At 35.4% G+C, this 27,368-nt stretch overlaps 1 protein-coding gene and 1 non-coding gene across 2 annotated transcripts in view; one reads left to right on the forward strand and one right to left on the reverse strand.

Annotated features, from left to right (window-relative positions):
* Positions 1 to 27,368, forward strand: part of LOC115064680 (leucine-rich repeat and IQ domain-containing protein 1-like) — a 155,215-nt gene that overhangs the window by 71,789 nt on the left and 56,058 nt on the right. The gene's annotated exons all lie outside the window — the stretch shown is intronic.
* LOC115064724 lies at positions 8,781 to 8,909 on the reverse strand. The gene has a single exon (XR_003844556.1). It is a non-coding gene; the product is annotated as a small nucleolar RNA SNORA17 (small nucleolar RNA).

Below are 27,368 nucleotides of genomic sequence, written 5' to 3' on the forward strand. Positions count from 1 at the left end.
TTAAATCGTGTCTTAGAGTTCTCACCCTGTTTTCTTTTAGTGGTCCAGTTTCAATTTATTGAAAACATTATATTCTCCTTGTTGTGTATTCCTGGACCTCATGTACATAAATGACACTAACCATAAATGTGTGGATTTGCTTCTGAGTTTTCTGTCCCATTTCATCGGCTCATGTGTCTGTATGCATGCTGTATTAATGACAATTGTTTTCTAATAAGTTTTGAAATCTGGAAATTTGATGCCTTAAGCTTCATTCTCTAAGCTCATGATAGCTTTAACTCCTTTGTGGTTCTGAGCAAATTTAATAATTTTATTATATTTCCATGAAAAAATAACCTTGGAATTTTGAAACAATTATGTTGAATCTATGCAAAAATTTTATATGAAGATGTTAGCAAAAAATAAGTTAGCTTGGAATAGCTTTCTATTTTCTAAAATTCTCTGCAGTTGGCTATGTTTCTAATGTGTTTGATATTCTTCAAAATAGAGTTGTTTTTCAATTCTGTAACTAAATTTGTATAGAAAGATTTTATTATTGTTGCTTTGTAAGTAAGTTGTTGTTTTCCTTTTTGCATGCTCTTTGGTTGGTGGTTCAGTCTCTGGGAGCCCCCATGGCCCAGGGTAGTTGACTATGATGATCTTCTTGTGGTGTTCTTGACTCCTTTGGCTTCCAAAGTCCTATCCCCGAGACTTCCAAAGACTCCTTAATCTCTGCCTGATGTTTGGCTATGGTTCTCTTCATCTGTTTCCACTCACTGCTGGATGAAGCCTCTCAGGATACAGTTGTGCTAGGCCCCTGTCTGCAAGCATAGTAGAGTATTATTAAGAGTGCCAAGGGTTGGCTTCTTCTATGGGATGGGTTTCAAGTTGGGCAGTCATTGGTTCGCTGTTGCCTCAGTCTCTGTTCCATCTTTATTCCTGTTCATCTTGTAAGCAATACAAATTTCAGGTTGAAGATGTGTGGTTGGGTTTATGGCTCCTTCCTTCCACTGGAAGTCCTGCCTGGCTACAGGTAGTGACCACTTCAGTCTCTATAACCTTTGCTGGTACGAATCTCACCTAGGGTCAATTCCATACAATATCTTTTACATTTTTTTCTTGCCTAATTTCTCTAGTTAGAATTACTAGCACACTGTAGTCAGAGCAGTCATTTTTATTCTATTATTTTAAAGAAAAAGCTTTCAAATTTTCACTAAGGAGAATATCCTTCATTTTGTTAATAGGTTGTGTCCTATTTATTAAGTTTCATGTGTCAAAACATTCATACATCATAGAGATAAATGCCATTTTTTCATAATGGCTTGAATCTAAACTTTAACATTTACCAGCTCTGTGGTCTTAAGGAAGCAAAGTGATGTTAATTTACTATTTTGTGTCAATTTTCATTATGTATTTAGTTTTATTTTAATTAAGGCTTATTTTTGCTATTTTTAAAAGTGTGTATGTGTGTGTGTGCTGGAAATTGAACTATAGTTTGTCTTTTAAGATATTCCTTACTACTGAGTCATTAATTACATTCATAGAATTGGTTTATAATTATAGATAGTTTGGTGAATATGGACATTATGGCCCTAGATACTGTTTGTGAAGTACAAAAACTACCCAATATACTTATGTAGGAAGTGGTCAAAAACTGTAATTATTGACAACATTAATAAATTTTAAGTTAATGGCTTTTTATTAAATTTTACATTTCCTACTACTAAGCACTATGAGGCTAATTTATTTAAGAGATACATGTATTATAACTGTCCCTATCATAGAAATAGGGAACCAGTGTCTTGAACTGATTTGTCCAAAGTCAAATATGTAGAGTTATATATGTATAGGAAGTAAGAGCCTTTTAACTGGACCTAAATTCTTCATGAAACAAAAACTCAAGAAATCAAAATATAATGTAAAATTTGAAGAACAAGATTTCAGAGTAACTCTGAAATGTTTAAAAAAAAAAACCTGAGGAAAATATAAAGACTAATTGTATATAATACAGATCTATAGGAGACTGATGGTGAACTTCATTTTTAATTTCTATATACTTGTTGGCATCAATATAAATGAGGAAGTAGATTTCTACTGTCATAGCAACTATTATTTTTGTTTATGATGTATTAGGTAATAGTATTAAAATTACAATAATGTTACATTGTTGAGAACCAAACTACTACTTCACTCTGGTTTCATGATAATTATTAGAAATATTTGACTTCACATCCATTCATTTTCAGGTACTTCGCAACTATCACACACAGCCCCAAAGTGAACAGTGTATTTTTAATTGAACCATGCTCATTTATATTTATACATAAATGAAATTCTTGCTTATTGTCATCTAATGAACTTCTAAATTGGCTGCCTCAAAAGCTATAGCAAATTTAGAATTCTGGGATTAGCCAGAGGATAAAAATGAAGCCAGAAAAAAAATGGGTCTAGCCTGACAACTTTCTCAGGAAGATAATTTTAAACCTCAGTTCTTTATTCCCTGGAACAATTTTACTTGATTTTAAAGGCAAGTTTTCTTAAATCCCAGTATGGTGCTGTCATCACAAACGTGAATCCTATTTGTCCTCTTGAAAAATAGAAGATTTACAGATACCATATGTTCCTATATGTCATAAATGCTTAAATATTTTGTGTTAAATTTTCAAGTAATGAAGACTTTTGACAAACTTTAATTTCTATAATTTTTACTTCAGAGCATTGTAATCAAACTGTCTTCTTTTGTGGTATTTTTTTGCTTTATGATTACAAGCATTTTCTCCTGCTTTCTCTCTTTTAATGACAGGTTGGAGCACAAAATCATATTATCCAGACTGTTTTAGGGTAGGTCTTGTGTTTCCATAGCCGTATGAATAATACTTGCTAATGGTGTGCAGTGTTTATGTATTAAGAGTTAACAGAGATTTACTAACATTCAGACTGACTAGTATTTAGCCACAGGGAATGTGCCAGCGAAGAAAACATAGAGTATCCTGCTAAAAGATCCCTGCAATCTTATTTCTGTGGAGAGAAACACATTAATGATCAGAATAGACAGGATAGGAAGATTTATAAAATGTGGTGTATTGTTTTTCTGTAGCTTGGTTTCCTATAATTACTATAATTTGAATTATTACATTCATACCACATTGTGAATATCTTATATTATCTCTGTATCCCCTGGTGTTATTTGTGGAGCCCTAGGCCACAGAGCCATGAAGAAATGTAAGCCATTTGCTGGATTTGACCTGGCTTCCTGTGTGTATAAAGACAAGAAAAATGCTTATATGCAACACTGAATGACAGTATTAAACATGTCTGTAACATACCTTATTTTAGAATGTATGTTGAGAAAATAGAACCATTCAAAAGTAAATCATCAGTAAGTGATTTTCTGAACAAGTAAAAACACACAGAACCCTGACCTTAAATAATTTCAAAATAGAGGTGAAGTTAAAGATGTTCATGTCTTTAAACACATGGCTTCTTTTGTCATAATGGATGGTTGTCTTTCTACAACCCAGAATATCCTTTCATTTAATGTCTTCTTTTTCTTTAGTCTTCTCTTATATATTACATCCCTCTTCTCCCCTCAGGCTTCCCCCATCTTGCATATCTTCCCTCTCCCCCAGATTCACCCTCAACTCCCCCATGCACAACCTATCCCCATTCTGTAGGCTGCCGTTTTGTCCTATTGATTATATTTTATGGTTTACATAAGATTTTTAGTTTCATGATGTCCCATTTATTAATTGTTGATCTTAGTGCCTGTTTTATTGGTGTTCTCTTCAGGAAGTTGTCTCCTGTGCCAATAAGTTCAAGACTAATTCCCCACTTTCTCTTCTATCGGATTAAGTTAATGTTGAAATCTTGGATCCACTTGGACTTGAGTTTTGTGCAGGGTACTAGATATGGATCTATTTGTGTTTTTCTACATGCAGACATCTAGTTAGACCAGCACTATTTGTTGAAATGATGTATTTTTTTCCATTGTATGTTTCTGGCTTTATCAAAAATCAGGTGTCCATAAGTGTATAGATTTACATTCCATTGATTAACATGTCTATTTTATGACAATATCAGAAGATCCTTTCACTTACCTTCATTTTGTTCTCTCAAAAATCAATCATTTAGGAAGACTTCTTAAAGCCATTATTTACTGCATTTCCATCATATTCCAAATAATGTTTTGTCTATAACACATTGCAATATAATAAATATATAATATTCTTATTGTTCTCTACTGTCATTTACAGTTTGTATTGTTCCAAGTGATTTTTATCCTTATAACTACTGTAATCTTCATGAAAAACTTTCATGATCCAAGAAAAGAAAAATCTTCATTATTTTTTGACTAGATATAAGTGAAACTCTTTTATATGCAAAGAATTAAAATGAATTAGCATTATAATTGGTTTACAAACTACTTTTTTTACCTAACCATTAGGGAAGTAAGGATTGAAGAAAGGATTAGCATTAAAAAGTTAACATTTAGTTGCAGACTCTTGAACACTGAGCTATATTTTAATGTGTTTTGCTGACTTTGACTATAAATAGGGAGTTTTAGCTCAGGAACTCAAAGCTTCTTTGATACCCCTGTCATTTCAATAACACCAACTCTTGTCACTTTGGTAACACTAAGTGAAAACATAGACATGCACACTACAGAGTGTGTATGAGACACCAAAGATTCAAAACCAAGATTCTTAGCAGAACTTTATTTTTCTCTAAGTCTATATACTAAAAGTTCAAGATTAAGAATCTAGTCACTTCAGTTCCTAGCAAGGGCTCTCTTCTGCTTTCCAAATAGCTGCTTTCCTAGAGGTGGGAGAAAACAAAGAGACAGAGGAGGTAGGGGGCATGATAAGAAAGGAGAAAGAGAGAGGTGTGGGGGGAGACCCATTAATGACCCTACCTTCATGAATGGGATTGTTTGAATGAGAATTGTGCCCAGCAGGGTCAGTTATTTAGATGCTGTTTTTCCAGTTGGTGGTATTTGGGGAGACTGTGGACTCTGGGAAATGGAGCATTGCTGGAGGAAGCACTTCACACCCTGACCTCACTTACTGCTTGCTATCTGTTTCATGATTGCATTTGATGATGTAAGTTTTGAGCCTCCTCAACCAGCCAACATTCCTGCAGCTTGTTTCTGGACTTTCTCACCATGATGAACTCTTACCACTCTAGAACTATAGGCAAATAAATTCTGACATTTTTGCATTGTGTGGTTTTACCATAACATCAGAATACGAACTAATACTATAACCTAACCTAACAGAAATGACATCCCCAGAGAGCTCACTCTAAACACCATTATATTGACAAGGCTTCAATGGGGAGATTGTATGTGGATACAAATTTAGCTCAAGATACTTACTGAGCAGGCAAGAGCGAATAACAGAATTCCTTACAGACTTTTATCTATACATCCTACCATTAACACCAGGGATTTCCAAGACTAAGGTAGGTCATTTTAAATAGAAGTTCTCTAACAATTGCCCTAACCCCTGTGATGTGTGTGTGTGTGTGTGTGTGTGTGTGTCCATGGATGTCCATGTATGATGTCTGTGTGTGTGTGTTGTTGGCAAATTTCAAACTCTAAAACTAAACTTACAGCATGAATTTAGAGAAAAAAATAAATCAAAATCAACTACTGTACTAGGGGAAAATTTTAAAAAGCCATGAATAGCTTCATAGATATAAAGTAAGATTATATCCAGAAATTAAATTGAGATGCTTCAATCAGAAAGAGAAAAGTCAGATAAAGAAAAATATGTCTCTTGAAATAAAAATTAATATTAATTATTATATAGAAAATAGTTGTAAAAGTTTGCATTTAAGACATTTCAGAAAACATTATGAATATAAAATTAAAAAGAACCCTGATAGAAAATATATAAAACAACACCACAGTCCAGGAAGTTACAGCTTGAAAGATTATCAGAAATTTAGAAGCATCAATAGTGATGACAATGAACTGATAAAATGCTATAATCAGCAAAATCATTAGACACATTCCACACTTGTACTATGCCAGATTTTAGATGGCAGGGCTGTGTTCAGTGTCAAGATAAAGAAATTAAATCCATCCTTTTGGCTAACCTTGGAAAGATGTCATAAAATTGTGTAAAGGAACCTTAATTATATAGTGTACTTGAGATCATGCACTGCTTTACAAGAAATGCTATAGTAAAATTGTGTGTGTGTGTGTGTGTGTGTGTGTGTGTGTGTGTAAAATTATAGAAGATGTACTTTTCTAACTAAGAATTTGGAGTTCTACAATTTAAAGAAACGAATGGGAAAATTATACAGGTCATTATGCGAAAACAATAGAACACATACAAGAGAAAATTATATTCAACTTGCATAATCATTTTAGATGAGATAACTCACATCAAAAAAAAGTAGTACATATTCCCCCTTATATGTGGATGTTATATACATTTGATTGGAGTAAAAATAGAAGTCAGGGAACTAGTAAAAGGCTATGTGGGGCATACTTCAAGAGAAGGGGGATGAAACCTATTTCCTGTACTACCTTTTTTATTAGTTTACTAGTCTATGGCTTTGATAAATCACCATAACCAAGGAACCTTTTGTTTGTTTGTTTGTTTTGTTTTTGTTTTTGTTTTGAGACATAGTTTCTCTGTATAGCCCTGGCTGTCCTGGAACTCACTTTGTAGACCAGGTTGGCCTCAAACTCAGAAATCTGCCTGTCTCTGCCTCCCAAGTGCGAGTGCTGGGATTAAAGGTGTGTGCCACCACGCCCGGCTCAAGGAAACTTTTAAGAAGAGTGTTTTTTTTGTTGTTGTTGTTGTTGTTTTGTTTTTTTGAGACAGGGTTTTTCTGTATAGCCCTGACTGTCCTGGAACTCACTTTGTAAACCAGGCTGGCCTCGAACTCAGAAATCCACCTGCCTCTGCATCCCGAGTGCTGGGATTAAAGGCGTGTGCCACCATGCCAGGCAATAAGAGTGTTTAATTAGGCTTAAGATTCCAGAGTTTGGATTCCATGGTGGTGGTGTGAAAGCAGGGTGGCAGAAGAGCCAAGAGCTCACATCATAAATCAAAAGCACTAGGCAGGTAGCACATTAGAAACGGCCCAAGCCCTTCAAAATCTTAGTAACACAACCTTTCAAGCCAATCAGTAACACAACCCTTCAATCAGTGCTATACTTCCTAATCCTTCTCAAATAGTTCCACCAACCTTGAAAGAATAGTTTAAATGAGCCTATGGCAGCCATTCTCATTCAAACAATGACCTTATACTCCCTAGCCCCCATAGGCTCTAGGCCATATTATTATGGAAAATGTATTTAGTCCACTTCAAAAGTTCCCATAGTATTTCAGTGTCAACACTGTTTAAAAGCCTAAAGTTCAATATCTTTTCTAAAACTCAAGGTAATCTTTTACCATAACCCCTGTAAAAAGCAAAAAGCAAATTACATACTTTCAACATACCATAGCACTCCTACATGGAGGTCTATGGAAATATTGGGGAAATACCGGTTCAAAGCAATACATAAATCCAGCAGAACAAACCTCAAATCCTTTAGCCCATATCTGATATTAGAAGGCACAGATAACTCTACCCTTCTGGCTCTGGTACCTTCAATATGCATCTCTCTATGGTCTGGTTCTACTTATTGTCTGCATCTCTCCTTGGCTGATGTCTCAGATACCTGACATGCAATTTCTAGTGCACATTATTCTTCACTTCCACATCTCTTCATGCAAATACCTCTTGCTGTTGGGCCTTTATGCAGTGTCTACACTGTCACATATTGACTAACCTGAGTGAGTCTCCTTAACTAGAAGAAGATTCCAAACCCCTTTACTAGTGTCTCCTTCATGACTCTAAAGCCAGAGCAACCTGGATGACAGTGCTGAGTTCTTCTTCTTGCTTGAGATGAAATCTTATTAACGGCAGCTTTCATTTGTTGTTTTTTCAGGATCAGCAAGTTTCTTATGCCTTTTCTTTTCACAAGTCTAAAGCTTAACTGGGCATCCCCTTGCTTGCCCAAGGACATGCTTCCCTTTATTCTATTATGGATCAGGCATCTCCTAGCTTGGCTCCATCACTAAATTCTGTGATACTATTTTTCCTCTATTGTGCACATATTCTGAGTTTGGTTGTTGTTGTTTTTTTCTCCTTACTCTTTTTCATTGTTAATGAACACTTGTGTTATTCATATTTACCACCACACAACAAAGTCAATATTAGGATTGAAATTACCTTAGCCAGATATGAGTTTGTTATTTTAATTTAGACTCAAGCAAATTCACGGGGCAAGGGCAGAAAGAATCACACATTCTTTGCCAGTAGCCAACTTTTCCTTGCCATTCTTTTTCACTACTACAATTTAATTGTAGCTAGTACAGAAGTTGGTGCAAGGAAGTGATCTATAACTGTAACAAGACTTCATAGTCTACATAGCTCTCATAATTGTCTTCTAAGCTTCTTCTAGGATGGCACATTAAGCTCCACTTACAATATTCAAGTGCTATTCTAATTCAAAATCCCAAAGTTTTCTACCTTCACACATACACAAACTTGGCCAGGTTTGTCACATCATCTTAGTGATGCTAAGTGGTCTCTTGAGTGTCCAGTGTCATCTCAGGAGTGGTCTCTGGAGTACAACACCCTGCTTGTGCATTCTGGCACTGGGCAAGAGTAATCTCGGACATTATCTGCCTCTCCCTAAGGCCTGCATGGCAGTAGACTTGTGGTCATCACTGGATAGCTTCCTAATTGATCCCCATGATGCTGGACTGGTGATCATCTCAGGCTTACTTTTTTGGAGGAATGCTAGTTTACTAATCATTCGGACGTTCACAGGTCAGAACACTGAGTATAGACATAGCCTCTCTCCTCTCTGACACCTACTGATGCAATTGTGACACAACAGCCACACCTGCAATGTCTTAGTAATTCTCTAGAGAGCGTTAAAGCACACAGGAAAATATACATAGATTATATGCAAATATTACATCTTTTCTTAATAATGGGAAATTTGTGAAACCTAGATTTTGGAAATAAGGTTGGTCATAAGATTCTCATTGAATCAACCCCCTTACAAATACCTATGAAAGACTTCAGTTTGTTTCTTACTTATGAATCAAATTTCTTGTCATGTCCCAAACATATTTTTGTTTTGCTTTACAGTCCTTTTATTCTTTTATAGTTCTAATTGTTGAGAATGAGGGAGCAATTGGGGGTGGGGGTGGGAGCAGTTGCTAGTAGAGATTTTAAAATAGATTTAATTTGAGTACTTTAAAAAACTTAATTTGTTTTACCAATATATTCTACAACAAATAATATGTACCACATAAATTCACCAGTAAATTGAGCAAAGTTATTTTTTAAAAATCGGAATGAATTAGCCCTTAAAACTTAGGGCCTGGAGATACACTTACCTGTTTAGTCCATGACCACATTCATTGAAAAGCTGCCTTGACACTGTTACTGTGCACGGGAATTAGAATGGAGAATTATTAAATGAAGTAAACACAGATCATGGGTGATGGAGTTGTCTATTTGGCTGAAGATAAATGGAAGCTAGGGAGTGCAGTATATGATAAATATTATCTCAGTCTATGAAAACAACTGAATAGCATTCTATGGAAGAAACTTAAGGAGAATCCAACAGGAAACTAGTGCAAAGGTTTAGGGGAGAAATGGCCGTTGGAGCAAAATTGGAAGGTTAAATGAAAGTACAGAAAGGCAAGAACTGTGTAACACGGGTGATCTGAATAATGACAATAATAAGTGGGTGTTGGTGAGGCCATTCAAGAAACTAAAATAAACACGGTAGAAGCAGGACAAAGCTTGACATACAACTCGATAACATGGCAGGAGCAAAGCAATGCTAACCCAATTTTTGCAGTATACCTTGAGAATTCGACTTCCTGTATTCCAAAACCAAAAGGCATTATAAGATTTTAAGCAAAAATTTGAAATAATCAGTTTTCTATTAAGAGATTTGGGGAGGAAATATGGTGAGAACTAAGTAAGATGGTTCTATCAGTTACAAGTTTATGGCAGATGGAGATGTTACCATAGAACTCACAGAGAGAAGACGAGGCATGGAGATGAGGCAGGTCTGTTCACTTTGCATGTATCTACTGAAGAAAACTGCAGTATGGCAGTCATAGTGCATGCATGGTGTAAGGTCAACACTTGGCATAGTACACAGTTATCACAATGGAGAGTGGTTGTTATTTATATTTCATTATCACCCCCCAATTCTTCTATAACATTACTTCTCAGTAAGCAATGTCCCATTTAGTTATACCCTTTATGGTGATAAATGATCTTTCCAGTCCATGACTGGATTTTGAACATTTATAGCACTATAACAAAAACCCTTAAAATCAGGAACTTAGAAAATCCAAAGATTTTATTCAAATCAAATCGTTGGAGACTGAAAGTCTGATGTGTCCTCACCTGTTCAGCTTCCATTGAGCCCCTCCTGACAGATGATAGCATCTACTGAGCCCCTCCTGACAGATGATAACATGGTCTAGTGGGAGGTGTGTGAAGATAAGAACTTACACAGACTGAGGGCATTCAAAGCGGGAAATGTCCAATTCTCCTTTTTTGTAACAACCAAGTCTTGGAGAATTAATCAATTCTGAAAGAAAAGCATCAATCCTTCCATATGTTGTCCTCAACAACTCAGTGACATCCAGCTTCCTACTATGTCCCTTCTTAATGGTTCCACCACAAGGGACTTTGTGATACTTGGGACCTGACACTCACAGGGTGATTCCATGGGAGACAGCCAACAAACAAAATAATGAGGAAAGAACACTGCTTACAATACAGTGTGAAGAATCTATGTGGGAATCCTCTCAGGGAGGCAAAACATGTGGTCATAGGTGATGACAACCACATCTCCTGCAGTCATACTCTCTTTAACATTTCTATGTAATTTCAAGCCTGACATTTCTACTATGAAGTGTCTTTCCATATTCCACACCTGATTGATTCATTGTATGACATCTTTGTTAAAAGGATCATTAACCATTCACTTACTTTTTCTCAGAATATTAACTCATTCCTCATTTTTAAGCCTCATATCTTAAATATAAGTACTGCCCTTCATATCCCTTTGTTTTGAAATAGCCCATCTTCATTCCGAAATCTACAATCTGTCTCGCAAAAGCTATTATCCATAGTTCTACTGCTATGTTCTTCTAAACCATAATTCTTGTTTTATTATCTCCATGTTCCTTTCTTTGAGCCAGGATATCACTATGTAACCTACTCTGACTTTGCATCATCTTCCTGCCTCAGCCTCTCAAGTGCTAGGATCAAATACCAGCCTACCTGCTGTACTAAACCATAATCTTGCCAGCCGCTATCAGTGAAAATTGCTCTAAGCCCATTCATTTCCTCTAGTTAAAATTCCAAGTCTTTAGGAGGTGGTTCCCTTGCTTTCCTGTTTTGAAACTACCTTTCCATTTTGACTTTATAACATTCTTCCTCAACCCCAAAATAGATCCTGAGAATATTGAACTTCAACATTTCTCCAAATATTAATAAACATAAATAAATTATTATACATACATATGCAATTTATATAGACTATAACAATATATATATATATAAATTAAGTTCTCATCCTCATAATTTCATGCCATTGCTTTTATCTGCTGTGCCCTTCTCAACTTTCCAGTGTCAATTGTACTTAACTCTTCATGATTCAAACACATATCATTTTATCTCACAGTCATTCCCAATTCTCACAGGCCCTGCTCTTGTTTCACCACTAACCTGTGACTACATGTTATTATCTGTCTTGTCCAGATGGTTAGTCCTCTTAAAGTTGGGGGTTAAATGTAGGTCACATGTCATTTCCTCCATCCCTTAGAAATACACTAACCGGTACTGGACTCATCTATACTAGATACTTAAGAACTGCTTGGTGGATTAAACTGCATTTCTGACTAAATAAAAAAAGAAAAAAAAAGGTTCCTTAGAAACACTCCTGTCAATTGCTATTCCTCAAACTCAGATGCTTGCCTGTTCCAGCTAAAGCTTCTACATTCAGTGTTCACATTCAAGCTGTACATTGTACTGCCTCACCATCCTGAGATCTATTTAGCAAACTTCTTGGTTCATTCAATGGAGCCTAACCAACTGTGAGGGTGTTGATCTTAAAACTTTAGGACAGATATCATTCCTTCATCTTCAAGATTTCATCAGTTTTAGGGTTTCATAAAATTCCAAATTATCAGAAAGAATAAAATTAAGCATATAGTCATTATGTGTCACATCTGTCTCAAAAAACTAAATAATTAATGTTTTCCTGTAGAGATCTCACATTAGTTTCGGGAAAAATTTAAGATCCTATGTTTTATCTTAAAGCTTCACTCTTGCCGGGCGTGGTGGCGCACACCTTTAATCCCAGCACCTGGGAGGCAGAAGCAGGCGAATTTCGGAGTTCGAGGCCAGCCTGGTCTACAGTGTGAGTTCCAGGACAGCCAGGACTACACAGAGAAACCCTGTCTCGAAAAACCAAAAAAAAAAAAAAAAAAAGCTTCACTCTCATCTACAAGATATATCGACCTTGTGATTTTATTTTAAGTAGTAAAAAATATAACAGTACCTAACTGTTCAAAAGTTGGACTATAAACTCAGACCTCTTAGATTTAAATATCACCGCTGTTCCTCATGATTTCTGTGTCTGCTAGTTTTAAAATAGGTAAACTTTAGAGAAGTAATGCATAATTCAGAGCTTAGAAAATGAATACACATAAAATACTGGAATAGCATTTAACTCTTGCCAATTTCAAAACCAGTAGCCATTTGCAACAAAATTATATTTACACTTAATTCTATTAGAGTAACTGGGTACATTTTGATACATTTCATATTGAATATAGTTTGCATAGGTAGGTGGTTGTGTGGTGAGACATTTATTATTCTGCATAGTGAATTATTTTTGAATGTAAAGGAGTTTTCCAGGTTCTGGCAAGTGAGTAAGTTGCTGAATCCAGTCAGTGATCCATTCTTCTTAAAATTTTACCTGGATTAATTTAATAAGGTGCCTTAATCCAGATTTTTCAAGGTGATGTCAATCAGTCAATCAGCCACACCTCTGGCATTAACCTACCACCCCAGTCTATATGCTGTTCCTGGCTATTTCTTCCCCTTGCCCTATACAAGGTCCTGAACTTAGGTAGCCCACTGAAGCATGAACTAAAGAAGAATCTGATATCTCTAAACATTCCAGTAATAAATCTAATTACAAAAATTAACTTAGTTTTTATCCTTCACTTAGCGATTAAATTTGTTGATTCAGATATTGATATATGTTTTATAAAGATAAAATTTGCATTGCCATTTTATTCAAGCGCAGAGAAAACTTAACACTTCTAGAATTCCTCAGTACATAGAGTGAATTAATTTTCTGTCATTCTTATGATTCTAGAGCTTAACATTTTAAAACATTTTAAATATATTTATTAGTGTGAGAAATAATCACTGAGAATTGTCTAAGAATATATGCTATGGTTCTTGCAGCTGTGACTATAAACTTTGTATGAGAATTTTTCTCTTTAATGGAAAAGATTATGTGAAATACTCTTTGGAAATGTATTAAATGGATTTCTATTGTAAGCTACAAGTAAACTTAATTTTAAGAAATTAAAAAAAAACCAAAGCTATATTTTATATTTGGATAGAATTTTTATCATATCCCAAATGCTAAATCAAAGTTTCAAGAAACTTTAAAAAATATGAATAAATAAACATCAAGCTTATATCCAAATGGAGTTTTATTTGTGATGGTGTGCAAAATCGAATTTCCCAGCTCATACTGTGCCATTCCTCTTCAGTCTCCACAGAAACACATTTGCTCATATTACTATCTGACAAAATACTTTTATCTCTTAGTATGTAATGTTAAATTAGAATTTACACATTTCCTATGATACAGTTAAGTATAAGAATAGTTCTTATAATCTCTTATAAATACAATATTAGTTGCTGTTTGCTGACAGTTAATATATTTGAAATACTTTAATGTATAAAATACTTTAAGCTAATATTTATGACTATTTTAGTAAGAATCACTGGTCCTAATATATCTTCAAAAAGCTTTATTGACTTCATTTTTAGTAATGCTTCCTTTTTAAAAAGAAATTTGTTTTAAAAAGCAATAGCCATGTTTAAAAAATTCATGTAATCATCTTGAAATGTAAAAGCCCCCCCACCAAGCGTGGCATCAAGCACCTGACTTACTCATCTCACTGATAAGAAGAAAACTTGGAGACTAAAAACAATGACTGGCTTGGCTGGTATAGCACATGGAGAATAGACTCTTTATAGGTTTTCATTGACTATTAACTGAAATTGTGTGTGCCAAGATTTGGGTTAGTTGAAACCCCCTACAAACTGAGCTTACAGAAACAGAAACTGATCCTTCTAACATTGTGTCTTTTAATACATCACAAGAATGCATTCCCTCCTCCTCAAATGTGTAAGATCTGTATCTTGAGATGCAATGAAATGTTTTTTTTTTTTTAATCTATAGTAGAGGAGAAAAATCTTTCTTAAAATTCAAAATCCTATAGCTAATGTGAGCACACACAATCAAGCCCCGCACATTGAAATATTTTCTCATTTTTAAGGGAATTAATGGCTCTCCACCAGCCCTTTAACATGTAAAATGAGTAAGTTACTTGTGTCCAGTACATCCAAAAAAGAGCCAGGATAAAATAAACATAAGGGGTTGGATATCTTGGAAAAAATCTGTCATGGGTTTGGGTTAATCATCTCCAGAAGAAATTCAACTTGATGCCTGAAACGTAAGACTTCTTGGAGAAAGCAGAAAGGCCCGAGGCAGTGTTGATCTGAGAGTTCTCTCCATGGGTCAGATCTGCTCGGCTGGTAGAGTGCAAACCCAGTTCACAACCATGGCCTCTGAAAAGCTGTAAAAGACTTCAGGGGCCTTCGAGCGCACACACTCCAGCTTTGGTTACAGAGTTTTAGTGGCCTGGTTTCTTATTATAAAATAAAACTTAAAAATAAAATCTGTACTTAATTTTCCAACCTTCTGTCTGTCAGTGGTAGGGCTGCTGGCCTCCACTTTTGCGGAGCAAAGCATCGCGGCTGATTTTTTAATTTCAGGCTTGCTAGGTGAATGGATTTGTGGATATGTCACACCTTTGTTTCATGCGGTCTTCAGGTTTGTAAGTCCTGCCCCGTAGGCGTGTCGATGTTTAGAAATGAGTGGGTTCAGTCAACACGTTGGGTTGGTTGCCTTCCTTCCCTGCTGGTATAGGTTTAAAATACTTTTTAAAGCCACGAGATTTCATTGTATCAAAACCCCGAGACATTTGGTTACTGGTTCAAAACAAAATAATTTTTATTATCAATAGTGATTTGAAGTTCAGGGAAATTGACTAGTACGGAGTAATACCTTTTAAATATTTATTCTCCATCCCCCCCAACTTCCTCCTGTCTCCCCTTTATCATCATCAGAAAAAACTATTTCCTTGAAATAGTATCAAACAGATATAAAAACAGAAAGCAGTTACCATGTGCATGCCCTTAACCATACAAGCGCAGGAAAAATCATCCTGCTGGTTATAAACTGTTCCGCTCACTCACCACAAAGTTTGAAAACCACTGAGAAGAAATACAGCATAAAGAGATCATTTTATTTCCTTTTGTATTTTTCATCCCAGTTTTATTGCTCAAATCTACCAAAAGAGTTCAACTTAAGTATTGATAATTAAAATATTCATGCCAGTTCCAGAGGCCGATTGTTTTGTACACCTGAGGCTTTTGCTGACAGACTTATATTCTGCTAATACTACATTTTTCTTAATTTTGCAGTAATTGTATAGGTGTAGGCTGCCTAGATCTAGGAAAGAATTTCCAACCTTTTCAGTGTAGAAGTCAATCATTTGAATGAATAGGGTCCACTGAGGACTATTTGAAATGCTGAAGCATTTCAAATCCTTTTTCATTTGACCACTGGGTGACCTGATAACTATTTCCTGTCTCTCCATAAGGTTGTGACCCAGGTCTAAGAGTGCGAAACCCAGATAATTTTAGAAACAAATCAAACACCATAGAATTAGAGAAGGGAGTTTCACCAAATTCTTTCTTTCAAAAACAAAGAAATTATTTCTTAAATACAAGGGTATAAAAATAAAGTGTGCTACCTCTATGTACTGATCTTATTTAAAATTGTTGGGGCACTCTTGTTCCTGAGGATTTGAAAATCAACAGGTATTTCTAAAATATGAATTTCAGTCAAATTTCTCATTTCCCTTCTATTAATGTACTTCAGAGTATAAAATTTAAAGCGCCCTCTACATGACAATAGTGCTTTTATAATTACTCATCATTATACTCACAAACAAGTCATATTAAAATAAGCTAATTTTATATAGCTATAGACACATGCCTGTGTGTAGTCTTATTTCTCTGAGAGCATTAGTACCTATGGAAAGACAGAAGGTGAACAAAGAGAGAAGCTTGTCGCTGCCCTACAGCCAGCAGGAATGTGTCTAATCACCTTCCGAGTTGTTAAAATACTTTAGACAATTGAATTAAGGGAAGGAAGACGTTTACAAGTGCATTTTGCTGATCTGAAAATGTAATTGACTGTGGTTTGCTTTGATAAATTTTTTTTTTTGCTTTTCCATAACTTGGATGTGAAATATAATGTTATGAAATGTTAATTGTTTTAATGAGGTCAAGAAGTGCTTCCTTAAAATCACAGTTGTATGTTTAACACAGGGGTGATATTTTTCCTCCTTGTATAGATAGTGAAGTCATAGATCAAAAATATAATAGAACTAAATTTCTTAAAGTATGATTTGAAAAATGTACATATTGAAAGATGTCACAGAAATTGACATTTACAATAAGCTGTGTAAACTGAAATGTACACTTTTATGATCACATACTTATCAGACAACAAATTCTCATTTCCCCCCCCCCTCTGGCACATGCTAAAGAATGGTTTAAAAATAGACAACTACTCACTATAAAGATGACTAATGTGTTTTAGCCTGCAACATGGCACATTACACCCAATATTCACAGTTTGGTAACATACTAACTGAAAAGTTATGAAAAATAATTAATTTCCCTCAGTTAAATTGACTGCTGCTTTCACAATCTGAAATTATGATTTAAGATATCATAATTTGGTTTGTGGTGAGCTTCATTTGGAACTATTGCGGGGAGCTGTGTGCATCTACTTTCTACTTAAATTGTAAATTTAAAGACATCCAAAAGCAAGATAGATATCATTATCAAATATAACTATTCATCAAGTGACTTTATCAGTTTTTAAACAAATGAAATCCCCTTGGATATAATCTTTCTTAAGCATTACTTGTGGAAACTACATATAAAAATAAGAATACATATTACTACATATAAAAATAAGAATACATATTCAAAATAATAAACATAGCTTTAGACATTAAAAGTATATACATTATGAAAACTGTAGTACAATGTGGGTACTTTAAATATTTGCTACCAACTTAAAAGATATTGTCTAAGTATTCAAAAAATAATAGGAATAATTAGTAAATTGAATTGTTTTTAGGAACTTAAAAGCATATATTATGCAATGTAAGTCTCATATAAAATTGAAGAGAAGTATATTCTGCTTATATTTTTATTTGACTTATACAATATTTCAACTTTACAGATATCTTTTCTACATACTAAATAATACTTATAAATTTTATAGATTTTTTTCTAATTTTTTAAAATTTTAGTTGCTTATTAGTAAAACACAGTATGATACATGAATTTTATAATTTTTAAATTGGGAAAGCAATTACTTTCTTATTATCTTAAGTATAATGTAATTAAGTATAATACACTAAAATTTTGGGTGTAAGTCATGTATATTCTGTCACTGTGACAGAAATTTAAAAACATTTCAGAACAAATAACCTTGACACAATTAAGTGACATAAAGAGACATTGAAATTAAATGTTTTGTTTGGTTATGGGTGTTCAGGTTAGACAACAGAAGTTTTTGATGCATCTACTTGATCAAAACAAAGTTTCAGTTGTAAGATTAAAAAAAAAAAAAAAACTGTGAGGGATTAAGACAAGAAAGTAAATCTTAAATACCAGGAAAAGAACTCAGATGTAACCTGTAGATGACCTGGCCCTGTTTGTTCAGATGACTATTCTAAAACTATACAGGGGATATTCCCATTTAACACAATTACTCGCTGCAAGCTTTGACCTCAGTGACTGTCATGAGCCACTCTGAATTGGCCCATTCTGTGATATGGTGACATTGCTTCTGTTGCCTCGATTGTGACCTCTGATTGCACAGTACCCTTGAGAGTTCCCCATAACAAGCGTAACTCCTAGTTTTTAGCCAGGAAGGCGGCTCAGGCTGCCTCGATTTGTGTAAATTACATATGCTACCTCTCCTGCCATGGTATACTGGGGTTACTCCCCATACATCTGTTGGAGAGCTTTCAAAGCAACAGTTCGATATTAATGAATTAAACAGTGATTGCTTTTTCTAATAAGTCTTTTTATGCCTTCTTAGAGAATACTCATTTGGTATCCAAAAGATTTGCTGGCTTTAGAATATTTAAAATTTTATAATTTAAGAAAACAATTTCTTACTTGTTTTTTGTGTTGTTGTTGTTGTTGTTGTTGTTGTTATTGTTTGACTCAGAGAAATCTGCCTTACATTCCATTGCCTATTCCCTTAATCAGATCACGTCGAGGTAATAAAGTTGGTGCTAAGGGACAGGATGGCATCAGTTCATGAAAATGGTTACTAAAAACAATTATAGAGCTGGCTTTCAGCCTCATCACTATCATCATGGGCAAATTACTAAGCCTTTGGACTCTATTTTATCCCCCAAATCAAGTTTACTGTTTAGATTTTTTGTTAGACTTAAATGAGTACAGCGTAGCAAACCCGGTACAGCTTTCTACAATAAGTTTGTTTTGGTGGTGGTGGTACTTGCTTTCTTTTTTGAAAAGTTCATCTTTGAGACCATCCTTTACATCACTTGTATTCTTCCTCCTCCCTCCATCTTCTCTTGTGTTCTTCCACTCCTTAAATCCATGCTCCTTCCTCTTTAATTATTACACACACACACACACACACACACACACACACACACACACACACATACACAAGCATTTTATAAAGTCAATAGTTACTATATATGTATGCTAAAGTTAAACTTAATGGCTGACCATTTGGTATTAAGCAGCCTATTTATTATCCTTCTCTCTGTGGCCACTAATTATCTGTAGCTCTATACCTGGTAGGACTTAGATTTTGCTCCATCCATATTGCCGTGACATATTGGTGGTGTCACTGGATGGATCTTGTTTAGGCAACCGTATTGTTAGGATTCCGTGGATGTTACTTTCTTGTCTCACATAGAAAACACTATCTCACAGGCGATTTTCTGAGCCTCTGGAGTTTACAATCTTTCTGCCCTCTCTTGCCCAATGTTTCCCGACCCTTCCGTGTCATCGCAGCTGTGCTGTAGAAATGTAAATGGGAGCTGGATACACCACAGTCATTTATTCTTTCTATTTTGACCAATCTGAGATTTTTCCATAATAGTGTCTGTCTGTCATAAAAATAAGTTTCTTTAATGACAGATGAGTGCTATATTTATCTGTGATTATAAGGATACACTTTTGGATTGACGTTAGAAATCATACTGGGTTAGGAAAGTGACCCTAGTAGCTTTTTATCTAGTGTTTATGATCTCACCATGGCTGTTGGGTAGGTTTATAGTACCAGGGCATGACTTCTTTCCCTCCTACTGAAGGACATAAGTCCAATCAGGAGATTGTTGCTTGACTCCAAGATGTAACCGCTACTGTCGCACCCTCTGGACTTCTTGCTCTGATGGTCACTATTTTGGTTCGTAATTTTTGCAGCTGGGTGGGATTATCAGTTGAATCTTATGCATAACACCTTCGGATTCTATAGAATTTGTTCTCAAATCATGAAGAGTTTCTCTAGTCATGTGTCCAAAAGGTGCATCCATCACATTTTAGTGTACTTGTGTATGTGTTTGTTTGTTTTATTTCATTTTATATGCCTCTCAGGGAGGAAAAAGTATCTAACCTGCTCATCGATGAATACCAGATCTTTCTCAAATTCCTCTAATGACCACTTGAGTAAAGGTTGTTCTATACTAAACAATCTAAAATAATGATGCATATAATTTTATTTATAGTTTAACTGAACACAGTGATAAGGGTTATTTGGAACCATCAGTCTGTTTATTATATGTTTAATGGGTTTACATGTAGTTTAGTTATGTGAAGTCAAAGTGTAAGTGGGTATTTGACTTGAGTACTTAGCAAGTATCCCCATGTTCAGATTTAGTGATTGTCCATCTGGTTAATGGTCTTCAAAATGTATGTTTTAGCACAAAGTTTTTTTTTCACATAAAACATTTTCAGAAATTCAAAGTAGTGTAAAGCAGCAATGATCTAGAGCAGTGGTTCTTAATCTGTGGGTTCTGACCCCTGAGAGAGTCAAACGACCCTTTCATAGGGGTTGTCTAAGACCATAGAAAAGCAGAATAATTGTATTATGATTCATAACTGTAGCAGAGATACACTTATGAAGTAGAAAAGAAATAGTTTTATGGTTGGGGGTCACCACAGCTTAAAGATCTGTATTAAAGGGTTAGGAAGGTTGAGAACCACTGGTCTAGGAAGTAGATATGATCAGGAAGTTACCTTCTGTAGTAAACACTATGCTCCATTTGCAAAAGTTTCTGTGGCTTCACATAGCACAATTAATAATAAGTGTAATTTGACAAAAAAGGGCCTCTCTTCCATATTTTTTCATTTGTTACTCCTAGGACTAACATATGTTTGGTGCTTATCTATTGTGCTAAATTTTCTGTGTAATATGTGTTAAATAATTATTTTTCATATCCTGCTTAAAGTTCAGGACTCTGTAGTGTCATAACTATATCTTCATTGCATAAAAAATCCCTGCTATAAGTAAGTGCTCGAGAAAAGCTGAAGCAGTTCACTTGACATTCACTGAAATCATAATGATTAAAGTTCGAGGATTATGATTCTTTAAAGAATTAATATTTATGTATATGAGGACACTGTAGCTGTGATCAGATATACCACAAGAGAGCATCGGATCCCATTACAGATGGTTGTAAGCCACCTTGTGGTTGCCAGGAGTTGAACTCAGGACTTCTGGAAGAGTAGTCAGTGCTCTTAACAGCTAAACCATCTCTCTAGCTCCCGGACTATATACTGATGGTAGCTTTGGATAATTATACTATCTGTTGCTAAAGAAAATATTTGTATTCAAACAGTGATGATAATATAAGCACGCTTTTCATGTTGTAAATTATTTTTTATGTTTTGAATTGAAATAGATTTTTCCATACAATATGTCCTGATTATAGTTTTTTCCTCCTTCAGATCCTCCCACATGCCTACCTTCCCAAATCCACTGCCCCTTTTCCTCCCTCTCAAAGAAAATAAAATAAGCATCTAAAATAATGAGTGAAGTAAAATAAAATCAAAACAAACCAGAACCAGTGTCTTAGTTACTATTGCTGTGATGAAACACCATGACAAATACATACTTGGGAAAGAAAGAGTTCATTTAACTGACAGTTCCATAAAATAGTTCATCATCAAAAACAGTGAGGGCAGGAATCCAAGCAGGGCAGAGTCAACAGAAGAATACTGCTTACTGGCTTGTTCCCCATAGCTTGCTCAGCCTGCTTTCTTACAGAAGCCAAGTCCACCAGCCCAGAAGTGGCACCACCTGCCATGGGCTTGGCCCTCCCACACTAATCACTAATTAAGAAAATTCCTTAAAGATTGCCTGCAACCAGATATTTTGGAGGCATTTTTTAAATTGAAATTCTCCCTTCTCTGATGACTCTAGCTTGTGTCCAATTGACATAGCCAGAATAGTAAGACAAAACAAACAAACAAACAAACAACAAAAAAGCAGAAGAGTCAAAGATAAAGCACAAGAAACTATACAGGCAGGAAAAAATGTGAAATTGAGAACATAAATCAAAAGAAAAGGTAAATAGATGGCTAATTCAAAAGTGTTTCTCTGCCTTATGCAATAGTGTGCTTCTTATTGATGTCTTTCATATCCCAAAATGCATGGTTTTGAACCAACAGAAGATGCTAAGAAAACTATTAACATCAGCTTCAATATTAAGGAAGGTTGGATATAGGCATTCTCTAAACAGCTCTGCCTTTACATTGTCAATGGAATGATCTTTTCAAGAAATGGCACTATAGATTTCTACTCAGACTCTCATAATTCTAGAAGATGTTTTCTATCTTCTTGCTATAATATTATAAACCAGAGAAATGAAACAGTAGACATAATGGCAGGAAATATAAGAGGCTAAAAATTTAATGATGTGAATAGGCATTTGAGAAACATGTTGATTAAAATGATATGGGTTGTGATAAAAATGTATATGGGTTGTGAAATCAAGGAATTAAAGATTAACATGTGCACTGTCCATACTAAGCCTATGAAAGTCACCATACAACATAGATATACATGATAGTACATACTAAATAATGCTTTATGCCCTGTCTAATTTTCTGCATCAGCTGGATACAAGTTGGAGTTATCTGGGAAGTCAAGTCTCAATTATGAAAATGCCTCTATCAAATTGACTGTAGGCAAGTGTGAGGGGGCACTTTCTTGATTAATGATTAAAGTGGGAGTATCCAGGCCATCTGGGGAAATGCCACCCCTAGAACCAATATTATAGGATTGCCTAAGGAAGCAAAGTGACCAAGCCAAGGAGAACAAACAACCTATTAAGTAAGCATTGATCCTCCATTGCTTCTGCCCCCCAGATTCCTGCCTTGAGTCCTTATGGAGTATGACCCAAGTCGTAACATGAAATAACTCCCCTTTATCCCCAAGTAGATTTTTGGTAATAGTGTTCTATCACAGCAGCAATAATCCCTACCCATAATATACTAAATATTAAGCATGCATAGTACAGACTAAATAAAATGTGAATTAATACTGAACTCCCAACTATATACCTAAAACTAGACATGAATGAAATAAATGACGTACTCTTTGTCTGGCAAGATCAAATAGTTTGATTGTATCGTTAATGTGCTATAGGAGCTTCAGTCAAATTTTAAATCGAAAGCTCTACAATGTACTATGGGATTCATTTGTATGTTCTCTGAAATTAAATGTGTGCATGTTAAATGGCAAAATTATGTGGATTTCTTGGAACTTTTACAAGAAAAGATATTACAATCTTGTCGGAAGCTACTGGCCACGTAGTACCCTATTGGATAGCTTTAACCCTTACTGCTGTTAGAATCTTATCTCCAATTCCAAATATGGCCCCTACCCTCAGCATAGCAGACTCTCATGCTTCCCTAAAGCTTGTCATATATGTTCCCGAAAAATTGATATTCTGTTTCCTCAGCAAATGGTATAGGTGTGTATTTCTGGCAATGTGATTTATGAAAGATACTTTGTGGGTGTAGCTTTTCTAGGTCTGGGTTATCTCACTCTGTATAGTCTTTTCTAGATCCGTTTACCTGAAAAGTTCATGTTCATTTTGAAATAGTCTTCAGTCATTTAATTTTACAAAGAAATTGAATAGAGAGTACATATTTCCTGTGTATCTGACGCATATAGTTTTCTTGGCCATATATAACTCTTTTATTTTTATTTCCAGTGCAAGTAGATTAAATGATTATTAAATTCTGTATGTATTAATTAATGCTGAATATTTATATGGTGGCAGTTATTCCTTAACCAGGTTGTTCCTCAAATAAGCACACAGAGACTTCTTCAATATTTCAAAGCTTAGGCCTGGGCAGATGCTCAACTAGGTCATCTAAGTTAACCTCCGTCTGCTCTAGTGATGTCATAGCTCCTGGTGGAAAGCTTTCCTCCTCCTGCTTCCCAGGGTTCCTTTCTCCCTCCCAGGAAGCCCCACTTTCCACTTCCTGCCCAGCTAATTGACCATCAGATTTTTATTAAAGACCATCAGAGAATGACTTAAAGTAGATGAGGAAGGACAGAGACACAATTTCACACAGCGTAGTCCAACAAGTACCCATTTTTTAATAAAAATAAATCTATTATTTTCTCCCGTAGTATATCCTGATAACAGTTTCACTCTATCTACTCCTCCCCATTCCTATTCACCTCCTCTTTTATCTAAACCCAGTTACTTTCTGTCTCATTAAAAGATAGGACACCTCTAGCTCCTCCATTGGGGGCCCTGTGTTCCATCCAATAGATAGCTGTGAGCATCCACTTCTGTATTTGCCAGGCACTGGCATAGCCTCACACAACACAGCTATATCAGGGTCCTTTCAGCAAAATCTTGCTGGCATGTGCAATAGTGTCTGCATTTGGTGACTGATTATAAGTGAGAGTGGGTAGGTAGGGGAGCAGGGTGGGGGAGGGTATAGCGGACTTTCAGGATAGCATTTGAAATGTAAATGAAGAAAATATCTAATAAAAAAATTGAAAAAAAAAATAGGACTCCTAACACTGGGAGTGTGTGTTCTCTCTGAATATTTCAAACTTTTCTCTTACTGGTTTGCCTCATCAAACTTTGGTAATAATGTATATGCCCTAGTATTATTCTAACATTTTAAGCCATGTTCAGTTGATACCCCATGAAGGCCTGCTCTTTTCAGAAGGGAAGTGGAGGAGTAAATTGGAAGAGAGGAGAGGTGAGAGTGGCCTGAGGGGAGTGGAGGGAGGGAAACTGAGGTCAGGATGTAATGTGTGAGAAAAGGATAGATAAAAATAGAAGGCTTCTAAGAAACAGTAATTAAATATAATAAAGTAAAAAATAAAATCTTACACAGAAGTTGAATAAAACTAACAAACAGAAGGAAAGAGCCCAAGAGAAGGAACAAGAGTCAAAGACTTTCTTGTTCATACATTTGGAAATCTGTGCCCCCCAAAATATCTGAACTGGATATATATATATCCCGTGCAGGCTCTGGGTTTGCAGCTTCCGTTTCTGTGAAATTATAGGAGCATTGACTATATTGATTTAAAGATCTTGTTTTCTTGGGGTCTTCTATCCCCTCTGACTATTGTAATCTTCCTGCCTTCTATTCTACAAGATCTCCTGAATTCTCAGGAGAGGGGTTTAATTAAGTCATTACACTTAGGGCTGAGTGTTCTCCTCCCGCTTTCTGCACTCTCCCTCCCTCCCTTCATCCCCCCTCTCCTGTGTGTGGCTGTGGGTCTATATTTGCTCTCATCTACTATAGGGGAAAGCTTCTCTGGTGATGGCTAAGCAAGGTACTGATCTATGAGTATAAAAGTATGTCAGCAGGAGTCATTTTGTCACTATCAGAGTGGTAGAGGCTACTTGAGCATGAAATCACCATTGTGTTAAGTTTGTGTTGATATTATATCTGGTTTTCCTTTCTCACAAACTCCACACTCCCTCTCTGTAAGCCATCCACTGATCTTTTCACATTCTTTGTAATTGTGACATTTTAGAACCATCATAAGGTTGGATTTATGTGACATAGATACTTTTAAAATTGGCTTCTTTAACTTATTGATATGTATTGGATATCTATGACTTTTAGCTTTCTTTTTCATAAGAGTACATCATTTTGTAGCTTAAGCTAACCTGAAACATACTCTGAGTAGTTGACTTCTGACGCACACTTGCTGCCAGTCTCCTGAGTTGTAATATTATAATTGAGTACCACTATAACCAGCCCACGTTTTGATGGAGGTGGGAGTGGTTTTGTTTGTGTATTTATCTTCTTTCCCTTCAGTACTCATTAATTGTCCACTGTTAGATGTACCTCATTCATCCACCTCATTCATTCACCCACCTACTGAATATTTTAGCAGTTATAAAGCTGTAGCATGCATTGTGTGTCCTAACCTTTGAATCATTTTAAAATCCAAAGTGTGCTATGCTTAGAGTTCAGCTGCCAGGCAATTTCCTAAAGTGTGTCTAGTTTGCGTTCTCAGCAACAATGCATGCATTACCCATCAGTCCACATCTTCTTCATCATTTGATGTTTTGTTGCTTTGGATTACTCACTTTCTAGTGAGTACTTTCTAGTACAAATGTAGTAATGTCACATTATTATTAGGATTTCTTACTGATATGAGAAGTTGAACGTCTTTATCCCTTCTAATTTGCTGACTTTATTTTTAATGTTTTGTAGCAATGTATTTTGCCCATCTTCTATGAAGTGATTTGCTTCCTTAGGTGTCAACAATTCTTCATGTTCTTTGAAAAGCAATTATCTATCATAGATGTTTTCTGCAAATATTTTCTCTCTATTGATGACTTGTGGTCTTATTTCTTTGCATTGTCTTCCACACAGCAGAATGATTTTAAAGAATGAAATAGATAACATCAGTTATTTTGCTTGAGAATCATGTGTTTTCTCTTATTTCTAAAACTCACTACCAAACTCATGATGACCTAAACATTCTAACATGTTACCTCATAAAAGTTTTATAGTTTGTCTTTAATATGTATATCTGCTACAGTTTGTGTAAATTATTATGAAACATGATGGTTTACATCTAATTCATATTCTTTCTCAATCTCTTCGGCATTTTCTCCCTCTTTCTATTTTTGTATGTGGGTACTTGGTTTTTGGGGTCATTTGTTGAAGAGAATAATATGATTACTTTGTTGATAAAGATAAGAAAATGTATATTCACATATGTGTTTTCTGACTTATTTCCAAATATTGCTTTTGATTTTACTTATTTATTTTGTATTTTTGGAGACAGGTTCTCTCTATATAGCCTTACATAGCCTCAGACTCATAGAGATCCACCTGCTTCTCTCTCAATGTACAGGGATTCAAACAAAACAGATCCCACCACACCGGGATACTTTTTTTTTTCCCCCAGAGCTGAGGCCGAACCCAGAGCCTTGCACTTGCTAGGCAAGTGCTCTACCACTGAGCTAAACACCCTTTTATTTCATTTGATGTAAAATTATGTATTGTCATGTACAGCATATATTGAAGCATAAACAAATATTGAAATTAAATATGGCTCATCAATACAATGCCTTGATAATCAAATCTTCAATAATATGACTTTTAGATGAATATCACTGAATGTAGAAACAAATTCATTTGAAAACAAAATTTGGAGAATTTATCAAAGCTTAGTAATGACTAGGAAACACAATTTCCTCCATCTTTTGATGACTCACATCCCAGTGAAGGCCTAAATACATATACCCACACTAACAAATACACATACACGTACACACAAAACTGCACAGAGACAGAGGGGGAGGAAGGGGAGGGATAGAGGGGAAGGGAGAAGCATGGAGGGAGAGGGGGAGGAAGGGGAGGGATAGAGGGGAAGGGAGAAGCATGGA

Source organism: Mus pahari, chromosome 9 (genome assembly GCF_900095145.1).
Source record: "Mus pahari chromosome 9, PAHARI_EIJ_v1.1, whole genome shotgun sequence".
Lineage (NCBI taxonomy): Eukaryota > Metazoa > Chordata > Mammalia > Rodentia > Muridae > Mus > Mus pahari.